Consider the following 25,060-nt stretch of genomic DNA (forward strand, 5'->3'; position numbering starts at 1 on the left):
GCACAAAATCAAACATGTCCATGTAAAAACCACAGCTGGTCAGACGCATGCAGAGGGCAGGTTGTGTAAACAGTGACAGGATCAGCAAGTTATTGAAGTTGCACATATACGCATGCAAGAGACAAAGGACTGTCCTATACCTATATGAAGAAAACGAGCATATACTTGCATTTTTAGGTCCAAAAAACAATTCTTTCAGTGAACTACAGAATACAACCCCAGGGAGGTAAAAGGCAGCACCAGCCTGGCAGTGTACCCAGCACATCTGGGAATGTCTGTCCTCTGGAAACCAGGGAATGACACTGTAGTTTGGTTTTATAATAAAATTATTTTCATTTATTAAATAACAATTTTTTACAATGGCAAAAATTCACAAAGACTGTAAATTTGAACAGAACTTTTGAAACTGACCCAGACTAGCAAACCTCCTGGTGGGTTTGGTGAAAGAAGTGTCCCTCCCTTAAGATGTCTTTTCAAAGGTTTTTAAAACTACTTTGAGCAATTTTCAGTGCCAGAATCAAACAGAAAGTATTTTTCAAAAGCCTACCCTGAACCCCTTGTCCATTTGTAATTAGAGAGGCAGAATATTTAGCTCACACTTCCATGCCTTTTTTAGCCCAGAAGAGAGCCTCCAACATTTCATCTAGTAAGCAAAATGAGAGGCTGCTGCTGGTGAGGCAGGTATGGAGGGTGTGTACATCTGTGCCATGCAACTTCAGTGGTAGCTCCACACCCCCTTTCCTCCCGCTCAGAACTTCTCTACACATTGCAAGATCAGGCTTTTTAAAAGAAATGGGAAAATACAGTGTACAGTGTTAACTTCCCGCCTTCTTTAAGATATACTGTACAGGTCATAACTTATCTTTTTTAATAAAAAAGAAATAAATTTACCTTTTGAGTGTCATTTCTGACCACTGCTGCCCCTTTGCTAAAGCCACAGGGCTTCACAGTAGACAGCCTGATGGAATTCCACTTCACAGCTTAATTTTCCTCCTGATAAAAGAGACAAAAAGTTCCTTTCAGTAAAAATAAAATTTAATACAGTGCGCAAATTTGATATATTACAACCTCCGACCTCAGCTTAATTGTTCACAAAGGGCTAACAGTACCGCTGGCAAGTAAATGACTTCTACAGAGTGTTGCAACTCTGATAGCTCAGGAGAAGGGGAGCAGCAGTCTGACAGAAAATCAAAATTTTTAATGTGAACCATAGTGAGAGAGGTTATTCAGAGCACACCCAGACTGTAGGAGCCTTCCACAGCTGCCATGGTAGCTCCTTAGGATGAGAAATGCTTAAACATCATCCTCACTCAACTTCGTTAAGTGTTGCTGCTGTTAGTGACCAACCAATACAGGGTCTGACACTTCACAGCAACAGACAGCAATGATCAGGGATCTACAGAGACAGAAACACGGCACTTAAATTTCTTTCAGGCCAAACCTGCCCCCAGTTCTGTAGCCTTCAAGAGTTCTCTTGAAGTTTGACAAGGAACCAAGGAAAAGAATACAAAGACAAAAAGAAAGGAATCATGTAAAAACATCCACCATGGGCCCATGGTGGCTGACCTTTTAAAGACTACTACAGAGAGCAGGATTTTAGTGAGGTAGCTGGGTCTGCCACTGCTTGCACAGGTTGCCAAAGCACCATAGAGATCAGGGCAAAGGGAGGGTGGAAGAAAGGCAAGGGGGAAGAAGCACTGTTTGTTCTGGCTCTTTTGATTTGAGAAGTTAGGGAAGGACCAAATGTTTTGCATTATAATACACACTCTGCCTTACTGTCTGCCAAAACTGAACACTTTGCACACTCAGGATAGACACAAAATATAATTCATGCTTCTTGGTTAAAGTTATACAACTCAACTTCACATTGCTTTTCCTACTGAAACTCACTGAAACCTGTATTATGATGGGTTGAGCTTGGCCAGATGCCCACCCAGCTGTTATCTCACTCCCTGTTCTCTGCAGCACAGAAGTAGAAAATATGATGGAAAAGCTCATGGGTCAAGGTAAAGACGGAGATCACTTACCAGTTACTGTCACAGACAAAACAGGCTGGACGTGGGGAAAATTAATCTAATAATTTGCCAATTAAAATAGTTTTGGATAATACGAAACAAAACCTAAAACACCTTCCCCCATGCTACCCCATTTTCTCAAGCTCAATTTTGCTTCTTTGTTCCCAACTTCTCTACCTCCTCCTTTCACAAGCAGCAGCATGGGGAGCAGGAGGTGCAGTCAGTCCATAGAAGTTCCTCTCTGCCACTCCTTCCTCCTTACACTTTCCCCCTGCTTCAGTGTTTATCCTTTCATGGACTGCAGTACTTCAGGAGAAATCTGCTCCTGCATGGGCTTTCAACTGAGGCTGCAGCTCCTGCCAGGAGAACCTGCTCCTATGTAGGCTACCAATAGGCTATAGTTCCTTTAGGAAATGTCCACCTGCTCCATGGGCTGTCCTGCGGGTATCTGCTCTGGCATAATCCTCCATGGGCTGCCAGGAAATACCTGCTCCACTGTGGTCCATTCAATAGGCTGCAGGGAAAAACCTGCTCCATTACCTGGAGCACTCTTCTGTGACTTATGGTGCTTTCAGTGCTATTTCTCACACCATTTTCCCCTCACTCCTCCCTGGCTGTACAACATTCTGCCCTTTCTTAAATAACATTTTCAAAGAGCTGCCACCAGCTTCACTGATGGGGTCAACAATGCCCTGCGGTGGGTCCACTGCAGAGACAGTTTCAGCTGCATCTGGCACAGGGCAGCCCCTAGTCTCTTCTAGCAGAGGCCATCCCTGCTATCAACACCTGACCACAGACAACCAGTACAGATGTGTAGTACGTAGGCATCTTACTAAGCTGGCTCTCCTCCCCACATGATGTCTTGCTGAAGTCAGCAGGGACCTGTGACACAGAGCTGGTGTGAGAGGGAACGAACCCATGGAGTTTAAGGGACCATACTAATAATACCAAACTCCAGTTCTCCTTGGGAGCACACAAAGGAAGTTGCTTTGTGGTCAGCAAGAGCTGTAACCTGGTTTAGCTTGTTGTTGTTGTTGTACTGGATAAAAGCAGGAAAGTCACATAGCTGTCCTGGCAGTTGTTTTCGTAGCTAAAGGAGAGATGGGTCAGGTCAGAATCTCCTGATCTGTAGTCTGAAGCAAACTAAAACCGGTATGATTCTCATTCCTCCAGGATATCGAGAAACCAGCAGCAACAAACAGCGTTTACTTTCTCACTTTTAACCTGGGTAGGATTTTGAAGCTGTTCAACATCATGAAAAGAGCATAACTATTGAAAATACAGTAGCAGGGTGCACACATCTATAAAGGGAGAGCACTTACTGAAGGGCTGCACTGTGCCTGTGTTAACACCTTACCAGGCACAGGTCGTTAGTAGATGCATTCATACAGATAGTGCTGAACACAGTTTCCTACTCCTCCCAATTCAGTGTGGGGTCAGCAACATCAAACAGCTCCCACAGAGAGCACTTGCAGCCCTCAGAGGCCATCAACAATTGCATTTATTCTAGCAACTGCCTCTCACCCTCAGGGTCTTCTCCACAGTGGGTTGGCACTCATGACTGAGGTTCCCAGTACAAAGGAACCCAAACTGTGTTCAACTAGAAAAATTAATTATAAAACCCACATGCCGTGTGGAGAGGGTAAATGCTTGGTACCTCCTCCCCAAAGGATGGAAGATGACAGTAATCTCCATTCTACCCTGCACAGGCACTCCCCAAGCCAGGGAAGGATTCAGCCTCTCCAGGATCACCTTTGCAAATGCCACAACCCAGGAGCAGCACCACTGGCCCCATGCAATGACTGTGGTACGCACCATTAACAACTGTGTTGTTTGGCTCCTTGACAGGCAAAAGGGTGATGAAAACTATACCTGACTTCATGTTGGTGAAAGACAGCTGACCTACCTATGCAAACCAAAGGGAAAGATTGTTTTTAGATGACAGGGCATCACAACTAAGCATAGCCAAAATCTCCAGCCTCTTTCTAAATTAGGGATGCTGATATATCCAGCAGCCACTATTGCTATTGGTTGCCTCAGTGTCACTGGAAAGCAACCACCAAAGCCTTCAGAAGTTCATGTTTCAATTTTAAAGCTGAGGCTATTTTAGCTAATGCCCCGCAGGCAATTGTCTGGTCAAATGTCAGAGTTTATATTGCTGAATGAAATCTCTATGTTTATGAGATCTCTGCAGTTTGGGAGCCACATTAGACTCCATTTGAGCCTCTCAGATTATACCATGTTGTGGATATCTTCTTTTTCCTCTCCCTCTGCTTGGAGCACTTCTCAATCTCCCTTTATTCCTATGAACCACTGAAAATTTATCTCTGTATCATGCCTGAATATGAGTTTCATTGACGTGGGATTTTCCGCCCACTAATTCACTTATTAAATAAACAAAAAAAATTCAGTTTATGTTGTTTCTGTATGCTTTTGAGTCTAAAATCCTGCAAACTGGTAATTTATTTATTTTTTCTTTAGCAAAACACTGTCTGGATTTTGGTCTCTTATGACTAATGCCAAGCTTCAAACTTCATTTTAACTCTTTGATCCTCAGGATTTCCCTTCCTTTTTATCTCTCTGAGCTCCTTGGGTTTTTTTTCCCAGCTACTGGAGTACTGACACCAGGGCTTGGCTCCTTTGTTTTGATACAAGGACAGTGCAAGTGTTACCTGTTGCTGTAGATTAGCTTTGACAACTGGCTTCCATGTGAGTTATACCCTGCTCATGTTCATGGGCTGCCTACTGGGCTGATGGCACATTAGTGACCCAATACTCATGTAACTGGATCTAAGGCATTTGGAGCCTTACATATACATTCAAGTCATGTGGCTTGAAGGCATTTCTTGATTTGCAAACTTTAATTAAAAAAAACCACATTTTCAACTACTGTCCTAGAGCACTTACTCTTCTGCCAGGCCTGAACCATTAGATCTCTTTGCTATTTTTCCTAGCACTGGGTTTGCATTCATGTTTTAATGTCTCCTCTAGTTTGGGGTCTCTGTATTTCTGAGTGTCATGACACCTACAAATTAGTATCAAATTTCGTGCACTGTTAATCCCATTTAACCTGTTCAAAGAGCTCAAAGTGGGCACCAAAACTATGGTTTTAACAGAGGACTTATACTTCGACAGTCAAGGTTTAACTTCTTTAGCTTTGCTATCCTTATATTTCTGCTAGATCCTCCACATCCTTGGGAAACCAACAGGTACCAGATGCTGGCAAGATACCACTAAGCTAGGCTCAGAAGTTAAACTTTCATATTATCTTTTATATAATGAACATCTGTACTTTTTCCATTTGTCTAACCAAGTTCCACCATTCTGGGTTTTTTTGTTTTGATTCGTTGTTTAGGGTTTGCTATTGTTTCTTTTTTTAGTATTACCGCCTGATATCCAAGTATCAGATAAAGACTCTAGTGCCATCCCATCTCTAGGTTCAAATAAAAAAAAAAAATCAAAGAAACAGTGTAAGGTTGATCACACACTTGTTATTAAGTCAAAGCCGGATTCAAGTGTTTGTGTGAGGTAGAATTATCTCATTCTTTTTGTCTGTGTCTTTCTGTGATCCAGCAGCCAAGTATGTGATTGGATTTCAGCTCAACAAAACCTTAAATTACACACCTATTGTGCCTGAGCTAAGCCTAGTTTCACAGCACTGGAGAAGGCTCCTCACTGCTCTTTTGGCACTGTTCAATCTGGCTTCTGCTATCATTCGCAGGTTGATGAATAAGTAATAGGATTAGAAAGTCTCATCTCTGAAATGCTATAATTGTCACATCTGGTGAATTGACAAAAGGCTTGCATGATGGAGAGGTGCTCTGTAATGTAAAGTCATATGTTCAACCTGCACTCACTAACCAACGCTAAGACAATGGGAGGAACAAAAAGAATCCCTCCAACTCTCCATTTGCCCAACATAGACAGATATCTGCATGCTCTAAATTGGCCTTTTTTGAACGAGTTTATTGGAAGGTAGAGTGCTCTGCTTCTCAAAGGATCTTATCTCCCTGCAAGGAAGATTATACACTTCTTGATTCTTCAGTTAGTGCAGGAGATTAAAAAGTCTAGGAGGGCTGGGAGCACAGATCAGACTTTCCTGTCCTCCCCAGGAATCTTAAATTCAAAAGATCAGGAGACAGATTTTCCACCAGGCAAGCAGAAAAGCACAGCTCAAGCCATGACTCAACAACTGAGGATCTGAGCATCTGAATTCATAGAGTGCCTTTCCATCCACCATTGAGGAACGTCAGTGGCAGGCCAGTTCCAACACTGAAATTCCACATTTTTCTCTCTGTAGGTCCACCTATATCAACCAAGAAGCATCTGAAAGTGGACGTAGTTTTCAGAGACTCCTATTCCAAGTCTTATTTCAAAAGGGCAGACTTCAGAGGGATTTACAAGTCGAACGTAAGGTACACTGGGAGCCTACCTGCTTAAATAGCTATGTGAACATAATATTGAAAAGTCTAACGGCAGAAAACAAGCAGAACAGATAAGCAAAACCTTTCTATTTTTTCTTTCTCCTATTTACTGTTTTAATGTCCACTGTTTACAAGCAATGGCAACATCCCTGCTTTTAAATAGAAGGATGGAAAATTAAAAAATACAGAGGAGTAGCTCTCTATTCTTAAGTACCATCAGTGCTGCATTCTCCTGAGAAATGGCTTCATGCAGTGCATATAAATTAACACAGAACTTACTCCTGTTCACTTATTATTAAAAAATAATATCAAGAGCCAACAACACTTTTGCTGAAGAATGTGTCCTTAAATGCTCTACAGATGCAGCATGTGAGGTCAACATTCGCCATCCCCTTTTTCTGTCAGTGTGAGTTTTGTTTTAATTACATGTGCATGTTTTGCACATTGTAAAACTACTCCTGGCTCTGACCACCATAAGAGAAGGAACGTTTAGCTCAGGAAACAGTAGCTGACCCTGTCTGCTCTTTTTCTTCCTTGGCATCAGCTTAGACTATTAACACCTTATGTGCGTTGCGTGTGTGTCCCATATATGTGTGCTCTGCATGCATTTCATGCAATACCTGTTGTAAATGCATACTAAAAGCTTCCTACAGGGAATTCTCCGCTTTCTTTGACTCCTCTTCTTGGCCTCTTGATTAGCTATTGGATTCATCTGCTTGGCAGAGAAACCTTTCTATGTACTAAAAGCTTTGTCCTTGGAAAGCTGCGACAATAGACTTAAACACATAGAGGCCTTTTTCACCTCTCAGTTCACTTCTTAATTATTCATTCCCAACAGAGGAAATCAGGAGAAACCTTGGCATCCAATGTAAACATTTTGTAGTGGAAAGCAATTATTTTTTTCTTCCCCAAGAGCACAGTGTGACCAGGATAGTTGAGTTCCTTACAAAGAAATTGCTCTTTATTCTTTTGTACACAAAAAAATGGGAAATAAGAATCCTTTATAAGACCGAAACAGAGCAAAAGACAGCCCATTTGATGGTTAATATTTTGCTCTGACAGTCCTTTGACAAACAGTTTCAGAGAAAAGGTCCAAATCCCTAATGTACGTTCCATCTAATTTTCATACTTTTCCACTCCAGCTCAGAGCACCCATTCTACAAGCCCAGCTAGTACTTTGTGGTATGGGATAAGATGGCCCAGTGGCTGTTGCTTTGAGATTTTCCACCTAATGTACTGGCTGCTCTAAAGAATCACCTTCCAGTAGAGCGGCATCTCCCCACAGGAGCACCTTCCCTATTTCACACACACAGTCTGGAGCGGCCATGTTTCAGAGCACTCAGTTGTTAATGGCAATAGATGACCTGTGCAAATAACTTGCAGAACCAGGGCGACAGCCAATATTTTTCCAGTCTTGCTGTAACCTTAACTGCAACACACAATGTTGGCCTGATCCCAGGAACCGTCAGCGGGAAGCACATATAGCAACAGGCCACCCACTTACTGTTTTCTTGGAGAAAGTTTGCCAGGAGTGACATGTAGCTTGCACCACCTTTCTGAAACATTTCCACACTCCCCCTGCTCAGGTCTGCCCCACCAACATCTCTCTTTTTAAACTGTCTTGCTCCACCTCCTGCTCCTTTCACACAGCCCAGTCTTCTCTTCTGATTGCTTTCTTTTTCTTCATCACCTTTTCCTGGCTTCCTGCCTTTTTTTTTTTTTTTTTTTTTGTGCTGTTCCTAATGCCTGGGTCAACCTCTGACTAATGTTCAGCAAAGAGCCTCCTCCACATATCAGACCACACCCAAGCATGCTGTTTCTCTTATTCAGCACTATCCTAACTCGTGCCTTCCACCTTTCCAAAGAGAAGGCTCTGCCTTGCTTGACATTAAACAGCACCATTTGTTTCTTCAGAGCTACATAACACTTAGTGAATGGGCCACCAGAGCTTCTTATGCGTGCAGTCAGTGGGACAGTTTAGGTATGAAATTAGCCACTATCATCCATAAACAAAGAAGGAGAAGTACAGCATCATCCACGAGCTCTCCTGTGTTTTAAGATTACTTATGTACCTTTTAATGTTTATTGATAAATACCACCACATAGAATCATAGAATAGTTAGGGTTGGAAAGGACCTTAAGATCATCAAGATCTTAATCCCACCCCCATGGGCAGGGACATCTCACACTAAACCATGCCACCCAAGGCTCTGTCCAACCTGGCCTTGAACACAGCCAAGGATGGAGCATTCACAACTTCCATGGGCAACACATTCCCGCGCCTCACCACCCTCACAGTAAAGAACTTCTTCCTTATATCCAATCTAAACATCACCTGGTAACTTTTTTTTTTCTTTGAGAACTAGTATCATGATACCGTTTTCATTTCTCCAACTCTCCTAGGAGTCACTAGGAAGTGGAAACATCCCCGTAGATGCTTTGCTGAGGAATAATGTGCTTGCAAATGAGTCACTGTTACGGTCCACTGCTGTATGTTTTTTTCTGTCACCCTTCTTTTCATTTTAATTTATAGGTAGGTTACCAGGATAGCCTGGTTTGGCACATGATGCAGTATACCCACTACAGTCTTTTGTAAAATCCATTTCCAACAATCACTGTCATTGCTAAGGCAACATCTAAAATAAACTGAGAACTGAAGGAAAGTTTCTTTTAGTAATTGATCACAAACACTGTATCATATTTTCCCTCTTAGACTGCTTTAGGTATATTTGACCTTTGGGGACAAAGTTTAACTTTTGTTCTTTGAGAAAAGGTAAGATAACATGGAAAACAATCGGGTGACTTCTTGCTGTCAAATTTAGTTTTCTCAAGACCAGCAATAGTCCCAGAATTACACTGTTTCTGTATTAAAATCTAATTCTGAAAGTTTGACAAAGCACGCGTTTAACACAGGTCAGCAGTATATTGACAGGATGTTAATTTTAAATTGTGTCAGCATTTCCTGTCTTGAGTGTTAAAGTCAATTAGCACCTTGCTGCATAACCTCCAAGTCCTCCCTTATTACCGGAAAGTAGCAAAGCACGCAGCAAAAGCACTTCTATTCAAAACACCACTCACTATCAGCCAAACAAAGAGCTGTCATAACAAAACCGGAGAGGTGAAAGTACCTAAGCTGCTATGGATTTGAGGTTAGAAGCCTTAGTCTTTTTCCTTATTCCTGATATTAAAAGTGTAAGTGTCTCAATTTGGAGTGAAAGGCTAATTACTTTGAGGCTCTTTGAAAAGTGTGTTACCATTCAGAATTTCTAAGCCTGACATAAAGCCCTTGGCTTTAAAATTGCACAGTGTGTATAGCTTGCTGTAGGTCACCCGTTAGTATCCTTAACACACCCTGAAATGTGAAGTCTTATTCTGGGAAAAGGGAACATTTCCACACACCTGTTTTTTGTTCAGCCTTTCACCCATGCTGTGGAAAGCACATGTTCCAGTCTGTACCATCTCAGTGAGAACTCATTCCCAGCTGCCCAGTGAATAAGCCTGGTGACTTTGTACATGTTTTCCTAAACCACTGTGTAAGGACTTCCTTACAAACTTCACAGAATTTGCACCCTACTCCATTATTTGACAGCAGTTAACAATACTCGTCTATATGAAGATCTAGGTGGATACATGTCTAGTAGGTAAATGCTTTATTGCACTTACTTACTCTGTTAAATTCACCAGTGTAGACACACAGGGTGAAAAAGCTGACTGCAGTCAAGAAAAAGTGCTGCTCTGATACCACTGCCCTCACTGCCAGTCTTTCTCAGAATGACAGCACAAGTCTCAAGTCATTTATCTTAAATTCTGAAGAAAGCTAGCTGGTATTGTAGCCTTCTGTGAAAAATAGATTTTAATGGGAAACATAACATATTACAGTCTTGCCCATCAGCCCTAATCCCAGTCTAGGAAAAACAAATTAAGACAAGGATTTTCATCAAGGGTTCAATGTAAAGCCTACTCCTGGATGTCTGGAAGCTCCTGCTGAAGTCCATGGATGTTCACATTTTGAAAAATGTTTGTTTACTTTTAAATAAGACCTTGGTCACCTTTGTGATTTTTTGTTATTACTAACTGGTCCTTCCAAAGAAATCTTTGGAAAGTACATTACCGTCTATCTTGAGCATTACAAGAAACAAGGACAAAAGAGAAGCTGCATACAAAAATATATAGGATTAAAATGTATTATTTCTATGCAAATCAAAAGCCCAATGTGTACAGCATTAACAATCATAGGATTGTAGAATCATAGAATAGTTAGGGTTGGAAAGGACCTTAAGATCATCTAGTTCCAACCCCCCCTGCCATGGGCAGGGACACCTCACACTAAACCATGTCACCCAAGGCTCTGTCCAACCTGGACTTGAACACCACCAGGGGTGGAGCATTCGCAACTTCCCTGGGCAACCCATTCCAGCGCCTCACCACCCTTACAGTAAAGGACTTCTTCCTCATATCCAATCTAAACTTCTCCTGTTTAAGTTTTAAACTGTTACCCCTTGTCCTATCACTACAGTCACTAACACTACAGTCCCTAATGAAGAGTCCCTCCCCAGCCCCCTTCAGATACTGGAAGGCTGTGATAAGGTCTCTACGCAGCCTTCTCTTCAGGCTGAACAGCTTCAACCTTCTCAGCCTATCTTCATATGGGAGGTGCTCCAGTCCCCTGATCATCCTCTTGGCCTCCTCTGGACTTGTTCCAACAGTTCCATGTCCTTTTTATGTTGAGGACACCGGAACTGCACACAGTACTCCAGGTGAGGTCTCACAAGAGCAGAGTAGAGGGGCAGGATCACCTCCTTTGACCTGCTGGTCACACTCCTTTTGATGCAGCCCAGGATACAGTTGGCTTTCTGGGCTGCGAGCGCACACTAAAACTGGCTCATTGTAAGTTTCTCATTGGCCAGCACCCCCAAGTCCTTCTCTGCAGGGCTGCTCTGAATCCCTTCTCTGTCCAACCTGTAGCTATGCCTGGGATTGCACTGACTCAGGTGTAGGACCTTGCACTTGGCATGGTTATACTTCATAAGGTCAGCATCAGCCCACCTCACAAGTCTGTCAAGGTCCCTCTGAATGGCATTCCTTCCCCTTAGCGTATCAACCAAACCACACAGCTTCGTGTCATTGGCAAACTTGCTTCCACGGTAAGCTACACACTATTGTACCAAAAGGTGATAATTTCATATTGAATTGTATGTCTTTTCACTGAGTTAAAGTGGGGCTTCCTGTGGATATGGTTATCACCTGCCCCATCCCTGGTGACCACAGTCAGCGGTGGCACTGAATGGCACTCCTAGCATAGCTTACTCTTGCCACTCAGGCACTGTGTGTGGAAATCAGTAATTCAAAGTATAAAAGCATTTCATACTCGCCCCACAAGCACCTTGTCACTTTGGTTCCTACCTTTGTTTCTCCTGAGCATGGACTCAAGGTGTGGCCAGCCATCACACAGTAAATCTCATGCTCTCGAGATCTGGTGTAGAGATGACACAGGCATTATGCGCAGACATTGCACTAGGTGCCTATTCACTGCCAAATTCTAAACAAATTGGCCAAACAAATTAATACCACACACCCTAAATTGGCTGAACAAATTAACGCAACACGCCCTTCGCACAAGAGTGTCTTTGAAGGCCAAAGACCATGCATGTTACAGCGAGATGCGTTCTACTGAATAGAGTGTTTCAAACAAATCTGTTTTGAGAGAAGAGAAACAGTGTATTATAGTTTCAAGTTAAAGCAGGGCTTTCACCCAAGACCTTTTCAGACACCAACACTGTGTGTTGACATTTAATTACTAAACTTTTAAAACAAATAATTTGTATGGGCAAATACTCCTCAATCATTTCATAATAACACAACTAGTGTTTCTTGGCAGTTAGAACAAAACCAGAAGCATGTTGAAATCGCACACACAATGCCTTGTTCTGACATGGGAAGAGGTGCCAGATAGAGCAGTGTGAACCCTCCAGGCTGTGGGAGCTGATGGGATTCAGGAGCTGAGCGCTACAGTTTCATTCCCAAGGGCTGGCAGCAAATCAGCCCCAGCAGGTTCACTTAGAGGTTGGAGTTTACTGAATTTCAGTCTCCAAACAACCCTCCCTCCTTCTGCTAAAGGTCTTTTCTTCCACCAAGCCCCAAATCTCCCAGCAGAGGATTAAGGGAGTGTGCATTCTTGAGGCTTGTTGGGCAATATGGGTAGCTGGAAAGGCAGGAGCCTGGCAAAGGAGCAGCATGTATATGCTTTTTGTTGCTGTGTGAGTGTTGTGTAGCTAAATCAGTGGAACACTTCCTTACACCTAACTTTCAGTGTGATCTATTGCAACATTTTGCACATATCTGCGACCAAGCAGCTAAGCTCAAAACCAGTTCGAGCCAACTTGCAAAACCCACACCTCCGGTTTCTCACTTCCCCTGTTAGAAGGTGCAGGAGAAAATACTGGAACACTGGTCTTCTATAAGTCCTTCTTTACCTCATGTTATCTATTACATCTGCATTTTCTCATCAAGCTCTTCAGGACAACGTCTAAGACTTGTCAAGATATTTAAAAAAAAAAAAAAATAGTATCTCTTTCCTAAGCATGCTCCATATTCTGAGAATATCTGCTTACCTATGTAATCCCCACTATATCTGTGACTTTCATGAAGAATTACATTAGAAGGATATTAAAAGAAACAAATCACTTTCTAATGAGACTTAAAATAGCTGCAATAAAATAGCTTTGCAAATAGGAATCACAGCCTAGACTTGTTGTGTTTCTCTAGATCCAGCCCTCATTAACATGTTACTGTACAGCATCTGCTAGCTAGAAGAACTCTGCTTCCACCACACAAGTGGTCATGGGTTTTAAAGAGTCTGGAGTTATGAAATTTAGTATGAAATAACTTGTTCTGAATCATGAGACTGTAAGCAACTAGGCTGTGCCTCACCAGTTCCCCTTCCCTCCTTGTACTTCCACCTGCCTACTCCAAGTCCTCCCTTTACTCATTGTTATACTCTGATCACTTTACAACTTTTTCTGTCATGCACACTAATCACACCATTTCCCAGGCATCTTCTTTCATGTGCATAGCCATTGGCATGTTCCCTCTCCATCACTGCAGTGTATCCTTCCCTCCTGTTTGTCCAAATCTATTCCACCTCTCTTAAGTAGATGATTTAGGGTGGAAAATCACAAGAGAAAATCCAGCTATATGACCAGTTGCCAGAAGCACACTGGTTTCAGTGATGCAGGACCAGGTCTGAGTTTGCTGTGCAAGCTTTCCTTATGAAGGTTAAACTGGAGAATGTTTTTTTTGTGGAAAATTCACCTAAAAACCCTTTTTTGGATATTAATGCTTTAATAATAGTCAAAGTTTTTTGCAATAGTGGTCTCAGGCTCACTACTGCCTTCAGTTAGTGGACTGAAGCATTTCTCTGAAATGCTGAGATTGTCCCAGCACACTGCCCTCCTCTCTTAATTAGGAGCCACCTATTGTGTTCCATTTTTCTCTCTGAAAATTGCACTGCAACCTTGCTATCAGCTCAGTATCTTACCATTAGTCAGAAGGGCAAATGTGTGGTGTCCTTGACATGTCAGCTAAAAACGTCTGGCCCCCTTTCTCTCTAGGGAGCAAACCTATAAGCTCTGTAATGCATTTAACCTCTATCACCTCAGGGAGTAAGAGTCTCCACAAGCAGTTTGCTGCCGCCCCACCCCTGAGCTAACTCATTTACCTTATTTTTTCCTTACAATGTTGAATAAATTATACTCCACCCTTTAGAAATTATTATGGTTAATATATGACTTGCTAAAGAGATGTTTATAATTCACATAACTCTATGTTATAGCTTTAATTCATAACATAGAACATTAATAAATGCGGAAGGCTCTCTGAATTAATACCCTGACTTGTATTGACATATTTAGGCATGCTTGTATTTGTATACTTCTCTTAGCATATTACAACATATAGGCCACATTCTGATCTCCATGTCAATGGAGAATAAAAATAAAAGGGGGGGGGGTGCTGAAAGAGAAAATGAATATTATAGGGCATCAAAAGAAATATAATGCTATTTTAAAATTATTAATTTCTATTGCAAAACACCAAACAGCTGGCTTTCACAATGCATCTACAAGCAAGAATTTGATCCGAGTTTCTGTTTACTTTTCATTTGAACAGGGAGATCTTTAAAGAAAATTGTATTTTTTTCTGCAGTCCTCAAAGGTTTATTACATTTGATAAGGGCTGGTTCTTGATAGTTGGGTCAATAATGAATCCAGCTGCTCAAATGTGAATGTTTAAAGTAAGACCAATTGCTCAGTCAAAGCAGAGGATGTTCAAGAGCCAGTGCCAGGCAAATACATGGAAATTCCTTGTAACATTCCCATTTCTACACTTATTAGCATTTCACGTCTGGGTTTTTGTGTGTGTGTGTGTGTGTGTTTACTTTACCAAATATTCAAAGAGCAGACCAGGAATGTTCACCCTAGTATGAAAAATGATGAGGACTCATAGAAAACACATTCCAAGTTTGCAAACCCAAGATCTCATGCTAGAAAATGTTATTACTCTTGACAGGGAATTTCTACATATAAACCAAAAAATATGAAGCATCATGAGACTTTCCTTAATTGAGTTAAGACTGAGAGAAATGACAGTTGTTACCATTTGGAAACCACAAGTTTGAAAATGAATGTATTTAAAAACAAAAGAAAACACAAGATTAAAAAGCCAGCCCAATAATTTCAAAATTTCCTGAATTATTCACAGCATCAAATAATTTTCATAAATACAATAAAGAATGCAGAAGCCTGTGAGTCTGAACAATGGCAGCCACAGTCCTACCACAATTTGGGACATATCTCCTTTATTAAATCCAACTCTGGAGTCCCAACTGCATGTTGGTGGTAGTGCCCATGTGCTTGAACCCCTTTGCAGCATTAAACCCACATTTCAAATGTTTGGTGACAGGTAGACCAACTTATTACTGTGCAGCACTTCACACATTTCTCAGAAGCATCACAAGCTGGGGAAATAATTGGCCATGGTAAGAAACACAGAGAAATAGTTCCAGATCTACCTATGCAAAGATCAACTTTTTATTGATGGGGTAAGTAATATTTCATGATTTTCACCGCATCTTCTTGGATTTTGCTAGTTTCACTTTGTTCAAAAATTGCAATCCCTGTAGCCAAGTAAGCTTACATGAGAATCTCAATTAACATTCTAAAAAAGGAGGTTTCTGTTAGGGCTCATGAAAGTGGAGAAAAGCCTGAAACTTGAAAGCTCCAGAGTCAGAAGACACACAAAAAAGAATTCCAGTTTTGATCTTTGAGAAATTTATAACCAAATTCTTCATTTTTGTGTGCATGCATGGGGAAAGGGGTCCTGGTTATGATGTTTCACTAGCTGACATTAGCAATACTAATGTCAATTTTTAACTAAACTCTGTGCTATTTATTAATTAATCAGCTCCAGCCAATTTACCCAATATTGTATATTAACTGCAGGCTGACTTGGAAACATCAGTAAATGAATAAACCGCATTTGAAAGGAAAAAGAGGTGACGTGCTCTGAAGACACATTGACAGTCCTAGGATAAGGATCTGCATCAGATTTTACTTTAAAGCTTTTGGCCTCGGGAGGGAGGGTTTAGTAGTTGAAACTCACCCTATTCCATCAGATAGATTAGTTCAGAGCACAGGATATTTTTAAAGTCACTGTCAGAGTATATTAGTTATAAACTGCCACTGGGAAATGTCCACACATATCTGGAAGTAACTGTGCTCATACTGATAACCAGTTATGGAGATCTTGCTACATTCTCTCACCACACATATGCTATCTTACTGCAGACCACAGTCTCACTGGGGTAATGGATCTATTTTTCCAAATGAGAAGTACAAAGGTGAGAATGTAAGTGTGCTTCATCACAAGGGAGCAATATAACAAGTAAATATACAGACAAGGCTGGGCATTTTCCAGAAGAACAAAGGGATGAACTAGAGATTTGGAAATACTGGTTTAAAAAACAACAGTGTAAAAAGTGAATACTTTTAGGCACTAGTGACAATACTAACTTTGCAATGAAGTGTGAACATCTCAGCTGGCAGTGACAGTGCATGACCTTGGCATATTTTGTCACAGGATGGCAAGCAAGCTTGATGTAGCCATAAAGAAGTGAAACACAGCCCTAGAATACAAGCAAGGCATGTCAGCCCCAGGAAGATGGGTTAATTTTCTGTACCACACAGGCCTGGAGAACTGGGTTTGGATCCCCTCAACTAAGGTTATCAGAATAAAAGCAAATTCAAACTGAAATAGGCACGGGAAAAGGAAAGCATGACGTTCAGGGTCATGAAGAGCATTCTAGGGCAGGAAGCTAAAAGCATACAGTTTGCTCAACTAGAAAAAGAAGGCTGTTGTCTAAAATTGCGAATATATACAGTAATACAGAATGCTGCATGCAAACACCCAGAGTATAAAGCAACTATCCTTCTCTGTGAAGAGAAAAAGGGCAGTAAGTGATCTGGGAAAGCTGAGAAAAACAATTTCCCAGGAGACACAAGAGGAATAGTGCAGGCCATATAATCCCAGGACCTTATGTAAAAAAAGAACGGTATAATGTGGATGCTCAACACTGGATGAAGCAGGTTGCTTCCAAATTTGTGTAGTCCTTTCCAGCCAAGAAAGACTGGTTCACTAGGACAGGTGGGAACAGGCCTTATAGGCCTGGTTTAGAAAGGAAGGTCAGGGCAAGAAAGACAACCAGTGAAACTGAAGCTTTTTCTTTCTCCAGAGCTGGTGGGTACAGTCTTGTAAGCCCAAAAACAGGATCACCATGACATTCAGTAATAATATCCTGTCAGAGGGTCAGAGCTGAGGCTCCAACATCTTGAGGTTTTAATGTCCCTACTGAGGTAATACAAATAATCTGACTATCCACTTTCATTTAAAAATAAAATAAAAGGACCCTCTCAAATGCTGAAATGGCCAGTAAGTGCACCCTCTGTTCCCAACTTACTTTTTCCAACTACTCTAATGCATAAGAAGGTGAAGTGCTATTAAGCTAGTTTACAACACTTGAAAAAAAGTGATTTTCTCCTTAATAAGGAAATATCTAGTAATTGGTCATAAGGCAAATGACATTAACAAGCGGGCCATTTAGCTCTAAATGAATGCATCATAACCCAGAGGGTTTTATCTGCATCAGCCTTTGCTCCTTAAGAGGTTTTAATTTCAGGACTGAATCAGTGCTAAAATTATAAACTAAGGATGAAGGAACACATTGGGAGTAAATTTGGAAGCCATTCAACTAATGGAATTAAGAACCTTTGTACACTTTATGCACAGCTTTGGGAAATCTCAGGACATCCCTGTTCAATCTCCCTGGTACGCCTTGGAACATTTCTTGGACTTTGTGGACAAAAAGAGGGCTGACTTTCAGAAGATGAAATCCCTGCAGTCAAGACTGAGAGTAGAAAATGGCAATTCTGTAGGCTAAAAGCAATACAGAAGATAAGTACTGAGGAAACAAGAGGTCTCCATGTGGAATTACTTAGCTAGTGATGGCCAGCATCCAGTGGAAACAAAGATCCAACAAAATTTTATTTTGAAAACAAAATATATTAAAAAAAAAAACCCTACTAAAAATAAATCATGTTTCAGCAGTTAAGGTTCAGTTTTGAGCAAATATAATCTCAAAGAGCAAAAAAACGTGTCTAGCATATCTAACCAATGGGGTTTCCACCAGTGGCACTCTGCTGTTAACTGCCTCTGACAGATTTGGACCATCCAGTATATTTAAACAAGATTGGGATGAATTAGAATGTTTGTAGTCAAAGAAAGCATTTCTCAGGTAGTGGTTCTGATTCAGATTTCATCTCCTCAAATCCCTGTGCTCCATTTATGTTGACTTATTTGTCTAACAGCTGAATAGATAATTTAGGCTTAAACAATGATATATTAATAATAATATATATAAATAGTAAGAAAGAAACCTAAACTCCAAACCTTTTAAGTTCACTTAGCCCTTTCAGAGTTTCAACTTTACTTTTTTTAGCAAGTGCCACTGGAAAGTAGAGGGAAACATTTCTGTGTGGTGTGCTAATCATCTAAACTCTTCCCTGCCAGCTCTGCTCAGCCTACAGAGTATAAGCCACAACTGTTTAATTGTCATGTGTTCTGCCAAAGGTGCAGTCAAGGGTGTTTATAAGGAAACGGAGACGGTAAGCCAAATTTCATTTGCAGATCAGACACGCCTGCTAGCAAACAAAGCCAAGGTTTTTAAGCAGAGATGAGATCAGTAGTTCTGTCCTCCAGGGAAGGTGGCTGCACCTCAAAAATTAATGAGTAATTTTTCAAATTGATGTTGTGAGGTAAACTAGTTATTTTCACAATTAAGTGCTTTACCAAGCATTTAGGAAACGGTAGTTTCTCATTGGACAACCAGTTCTGAGGTCCAACTGAGAAGATACAATGCAAACCCAAGGTTACATCAAATCTACTTAACCACACTGCATGAATACCATTGGGAAGGACATCTCATTGCAGGGCAGGGAGAGCACATTTCATATCATAAAGGCACTGGAATCCAAGCTGAGTAGTTTTTCTAGCCATAGTAAATAATTTTGCTTGCTTATTATAAAGCCAACCTTTAAATTATAAACCTTGTTAATAATTACTAGTTATTTTCCTTCAGAGTCCCGCACAGGCTTATAATACTAATCAATACTTCCCTGTGCTACCAATGGGTAAAATATGAGGCAACACATGAGCTTGGCCTTGATATTAAGAACAGGATCAGCAAAGACATGCTAGCCCTCTTCTTCAATACTAGCCCACCTCCAAGACAGTCTCTTCTTTCCCTTCCCTCTTTGATGGGACCATCCCTGACAAGTTCCCTAAGCAAGAGCCCTCCAGAGCCCCCTCTGCCAGGCTACCTACGATTTTTCTTGCAATGTATTGAACCTGCCAGCACAGAGGTCAGGAAAATGCAACACCTCTTTTTGGTAATAGAGGTGGTATATACAGGCTGAACAAACTGAACTCACAGTATGCTGTTGGAGTTTAGGTAAGGTTTTATTCCTTTCCCAGCCTTACTGTGTACCACCAGATAATCAGTGCTTGCATACGGGCTGATCCTGTAATCCTAATACAAAGTTCCCTTTAAGGCCAGAGGTAACTGCCTGCAAAAGAGTGGCACTTTTGCCTACAGGTAGACGTTATTAACCAGTTCCTACCACTTTTGACAAACTTACCACAAACCAGTAGCTTAAAGCAATTAACCTCTTGCATCTGCTATGAGGAGGTTTATACATTGTGTCCCACAACATGCTTGTTACACATATCCAAGACAGACATACAGAATGTCCTGCTTCATTTCCGGCAAGCAGAGGTGGAACAGCATGTTCATGCTGGGAATCAGCTCAAGTTAAGTCTACTCCTCCACCAGAGTAAATACTAGCTTTGTGGTTACTGCTTCCTGTGCTGTTTATAGCAGGAAAGCTTTTGTTGTGTTTTGTTCGGCTTTTTGTTAGAGTTTTTTGTTCAACTATATAGCAAAGAAAACACAAAGTTTAAACTGACCTGATTTGGAGTAGACTCAAAGTTTCACATTTAAAAAAACCTCAAACATATACAAAACAAATATAGCCCTGGCAAACAGAAATGAAAGGCCAGCTATCCCTGTTATGCTGAAGACATCCACTTTTATTACATTACATATGATACAAGTCCTAGCTGTCAAAATCCTCAGGAGCACCTAAACAGATAATAAACAATCAGTGAAAGACTTATGGCTACATGTTTTTCATAGTATTGGAAATCACCTGGGAACCATATTTTAATGGAAAATACAGGTTGATGGAGACAAGCTTCATAGATTTATGAAGAAACTGTAGCACAAATCAAGTGGAGGGTTTAGCTTTCCAAAATGATATGGAGGTGCTAGAAAATACCACCAAAAAAAAAGGGGGGGGGGGTAGTGGAGTGAGGGGTCGGAAGGAAAGGACAAAGAAGGAGAAGCAAAGAGGAAAGAAAGAAGTACCCTTGTAATGATTTATGCTGTAGAGAAGGAATATGCCTACTTGTGATCCTGTTACCCTTACTGCTCTTTGTGATTGTTATTCTTCCCCTTAGAAAGGTGGTCATGTTACATACTGACAGAAAGTTACACCTCTTCTATGTGATTTGTCCACTTAAAACAACATTTATCATGTTGCCAGTTTATAAATCATTTAGGCCAACTAGATTAAGGCTATAGGAAGACAGCACCCCTAACTGATTCTCATGCCAGATAATTCACAGACCTGCTTTTGTTTACACTGAACCTTATCAGCCAAAATAGTAGAGTCCAGTGCCAGCTGAACTCCAGTTCCTTCCTCTGAGTGAGAGCACAGGATGAGGTGCAGTTTTAACACATTGAGAGATAGATTCTTTTTTAAACAAAAATGTACCTACATCAGTCCACACCACTCCAATGTCCTGGAAGCCTTCAGTAACATAGACACCTCTTCCTTTCCACTTTAGAGGAGCAGAGCCTCTGCACAGGCATAGGAGACAAGCTGAAGAGGTTCAAGGTTAGCTCACATATTTTATCTATTTTGTATCTGAGGATGTGGAAAATGTCCATTTTTAACCTATGAAAATATGTTGCTCGTTTGTTGAATATGCACAGACACAAAGCCCAGTGTGCCCTTTGCTCTGTGTTCAGCATCAGCTCCTGTAAACTGAAATTGTCAAACTTGAAGTTGGCTTTCCATCCAGTTAAAACTCTTCAGACATTAAGAAGAGGCTGAAATACCAGCTGGGATACATGATACAGCCCGCACCCCTGTATAAAGTTACTGATACACAGCAGGTGCCAGGCACCCACTCACAGAATGCTACACAGACGTACATTCAATGAGACAGCTCGTGCACAGAACACAGCCCACAATGAAAAGACAAGATTTTAATTTAACTTTGAGTAAAGCCCCCAAGCCCACACTTCTTATAGTGCTAGAAGATTAAAAAAAAAAAAGGCTAAGCATTAAAAAAGAACGAGGTATGAATCCAGAGGATTTCAAACTAATTGAGAAGCAATTAATAACCTGAAGTCTGATGATCTTTACGTATGAGACATAGCACAAGGGAAGAGGAACTACAGGGAAAACCTTGGTCATTTCATTGTCTTTGCCTCAGAGGTGGTTGCTATAAATCCACAAGGAAAGCTATACTGGTCTGTGTAAAACACCAAGCAGACAAAGCTTTTCACAGAATCTTGTAATCTGAAGCTCTTTAATGCTTTGTGATTGTTGTTTTTAAAACAGCAAACCTTTAGAAAGTGAATTGTTCTTGATCCAAGCTATAAGTAACAAATTATAGGAAGAATATTACCCTATTCACCTTAGAAGATATAGGATGCAGACTTAGCACACCAGGCTTAGGTATTGTCCACAAAGCACCAGAGATTTCACTTCTGGTTTTAATTATAGGCACATGGACCAAGGGATCAGATTAAGACTTAGAGTTGGTCTTTTAGTGATGCTTATGCATAGCTGCTTTTTAGAGGTCCCTCTGGAATAAAAAGTAAGCTATGTCTTGTCACAGTTACCTTCACAACCAGGGCCTGCGCTATTTTCAGTCATCATCATTGCTCCTCCTCCTACACCTGATTCATTTTATTCCTCTGTTGGTTTGCTGTCTTCGCTTCCTTTGGCCTCTCGCAGCATCTTCTATATCCCAGGTGTGGAATTCAGTCCTACGCTTGTCTTGACGACACCTTCTAAAATGCCCAGCATTTAATGTTAACACTCACTTTGCCAAGGAGTTTTTCAAAGGTATGGTGATAGCTTCCTGAGGACATGGCTATACAAAGATACTTGTCTACTTCTGACAGACTGTCTCGGAGAGAGACTAATATTCAACACTCAGCAAGGTTAAAAAGAAGCTGGAAATATGCAACTGATTTTTCAGAAACATCTACTGATTTGGAAACATCAGCTCATGTCCTGGTCTGCTTTTTCAGAAGCAGTCAGTATAATGCCTTGGCTTTATCCCTCAACTATTAAAGAACATTGAATATTGACATGATTATTGAGGTACTTACAGTTTAGGTTTACCTTAAATGAAGGCTCTTTGTAAAACTGAACAGAACAGTAACAAATGAGGCAAGATAACTCACTTCTCTGCAGAGTGATTGAAAGGAACCCAAGAAGCTAAATAAGAATGCTTCCCTTTAGCAAGAGCAACTCTTTGGAGAGTGGTAGTCTGAGATCTGTAACACCCTAAAACCTCAACAAAGGCCTGACTGAATCACCACAGAGGAAGAAGTGCCAGTCTTTAAGAAAAACAAACAAACAAGAAAAAAAACAAACCAAAACCCCCAAAATACTAACAAAAACCACCAACAAAAACCACCAACAAAAACATATATGAAGTGTCTGATGCTTTAGCATTTTCTTTAGCTTCTGTTAAATCAAAGGCAAAATGGATTTTGGGGTGGCTGGTCTCCTAGTACTGCTGATGACGGACTCTTGAAGAAAACATCTGTCAGAATGAGCTCAAGCAGTCAGGCCAGGACCTGATCCAACCTGAATGGAAACCCATTTCCAGGGGTGAATGTACACCTGATACCTGAAACAGGATACTGAGACGAGGGTAGAGAAGTACAGCTCCTCTCTAATCGTGACCCTGAACACTCACAAGTCAGGCAACAGCAGCTGCCAGAGGGGCTGCCCTTTGATGGTAGGTAAAGTGGAATAATCTGCACAAATTTGAAAATCTGGCTACACCTTTGAAGCACACAATAGGGGTTTGAGAAGTTTAAAAAATATAAATGAGAGAGAAAAGAGAAGGATAAAACTATTAGAAGAAGAACACAATGGAATAACTTTTTTGGGGGGGAAATAACTGGAGTACTTTTCAAAAAGGAATCACATAATAAATTATTTAAATAGGTGCACTACCCAGGATGTTTAACATTAGCCTAAACTCAGTATAACTCCACTGGCTTCATTTACAGTCCTCTGTTCTTATACCAGCTGCGAACAGAAGTGAACCCAGTAGTTTAGTAGCTCAAATTCATTTCAAGGAAATGCCAGTACAAGCCAACTGTCGCATGCTTAGTCTGCAGATCTGTTTCTAAGTTTCTCTAGGCTCTTGCCTCTCCATTATATTCTTACTGATCTTTTTTTCTTCTGTATAGGAGATACATCTGAATACCAAATTCCGATGAATTACAAAATGTGCATCTTCTAATACTCAGTCCTAGGACTGGCCCTGAATTGAAGGAAACTTGTTATGACAGCTGATATTAGAACAAAAATAAAGGATAAACAGAAAAGACAATAGTAAGTGACAGGGGGAGGCACCACTCAGGGCCTGACACTGTTCCCCTGAAGCCAAGTGTGAGTCTGTCTATCCTGCACCCACCTCTGCAGGCAGCCTGGGCCCGTAGTTTGTGGCTGGAAGCAGAGAGAGATTACTTCTCACAGCAGATCTAAAAAACAGGGGTTTGTTCTGCTCTGCCCCAAGCAGCTCGGTGCTCCAGGAAAATGGATGCTAAATTCAAGCGACTTCTGATCAGGCCCACTGAGAAAAGAACTGTTCATCAGACATGCCAACAGCAGCAACAGTGCTCAGAAAGATGAAGCTATCTTTCCTATACAAGAGTTTGTGTAAGGGAGCACAACTTTTCACCAAGGATCTCTGCACTTGTAACTGAATCTTGAATTTTGATTTATCATGTAATAGGAAAAAATTCTTGTGAAACCTTTTCCACAGGCAAAAATTTCCCAAGAGAAACAAGTAGAGCCCTATTAATGGAGGGATTTTTTTAAAAACTCTAGAGACTATAGACTATAGGGAAAAATCCTGCTTGGGAATAGCCTTTATTAGGTGACCTCCCAGGTCTTTACTATTTCCAATTGCACTGCTTTTAAGAGCTTGGCAGTGAAATGCTGTACAAAGTGACACTAGCTTTTCTGCTCATAACTGAGCTAGAAAAACTTTTGCAACAGAATTAAAAAGACCTCACAGAACAAGATTTTGCTTTGTTTAATCCAATTTTTACCAGGAAGTCACTGCTGCTTGGTTTAACAATAGACAAGCCTTCTCAGGTGATGGGAGGAATGAAAAATGTGAACAGTTAAGAACTCCTGATCATTGAGGAGATACTTGAACCACAGAGCTCAATTAACTGCTAGCTAAGAGACAGAGAATACCATTGGTTTTTGTCACTGTGTTTCAGCATAGCAAGACTCCAATCTTGCATCTGGATCTGAATTTCAACAGCCACAGCTGGGAAGAGATTGACATGTAATTTGTCAGGATTCTTTTTGTAATTGGTTAATACTAATACCCACTGTAATCCTCAGACTGTTTTAATCAAACTCAAATTTCCCAGAATATCACATCAAACAGCTTAGAACTACTACAACCAGTTTCTCTGCCAAAAAAAAAAAATGCATGACAAAAAAAATGTCATCATATAATACCAATTTATAGCTACATCCCACCTATATATGTCCACAGCAAACACATGAATTTTGGCTTAACACTTTTCAGATGAAAGTATACCAGATCAGGTAGCGTCTGTTATGGCAAAAAGACATGTAAGAAAACACACAACCTTACTTTACTGTGAGTAGG

At 40.9% G+C, this 25,060-nt stretch overlaps 1 long non-coding RNA gene across 1 annotated transcript; it reads right to left on the bottom strand.

The window, feature by feature from the left end:
* Positions 1 to 208: 208 nt before the first annotated feature.
* On the bottom strand, positions 209 to 22,727 carry LOC133218559 (uncharacterized). The gene is made up of 3 exons (XR_009727192.1): positions 21,815 to 22,727; positions 892 to 993; positions 209 to 282 (listed from the first exon to the last, which is right to left on the bottom strand). It is a non-coding gene; the product is annotated as an uncharacterized LOC133218559 (long non-coding RNA).
* Between the last annotated feature and the right edge of the window lie 2,333 nt (positions 22,728 to 25,060).

The sequence above is a fragment of the Neopsephotus bourkii genome, unplaced genomic scaffold, assembly GCF_033783945.1.
Source record: "Neopsephotus bourkii isolate Nb327-2 ecotype Australia unplaced genomic scaffold, CSIRO-AGI_Nbou_v1 NB_1272, whole genome shotgun sequence".
Taxonomy (NCBI): domain Eukaryota; kingdom Metazoa; phylum Chordata; class Aves; order Psittaciformes; family Psittacidae; genus Neopsephotus; species Neopsephotus bourkii.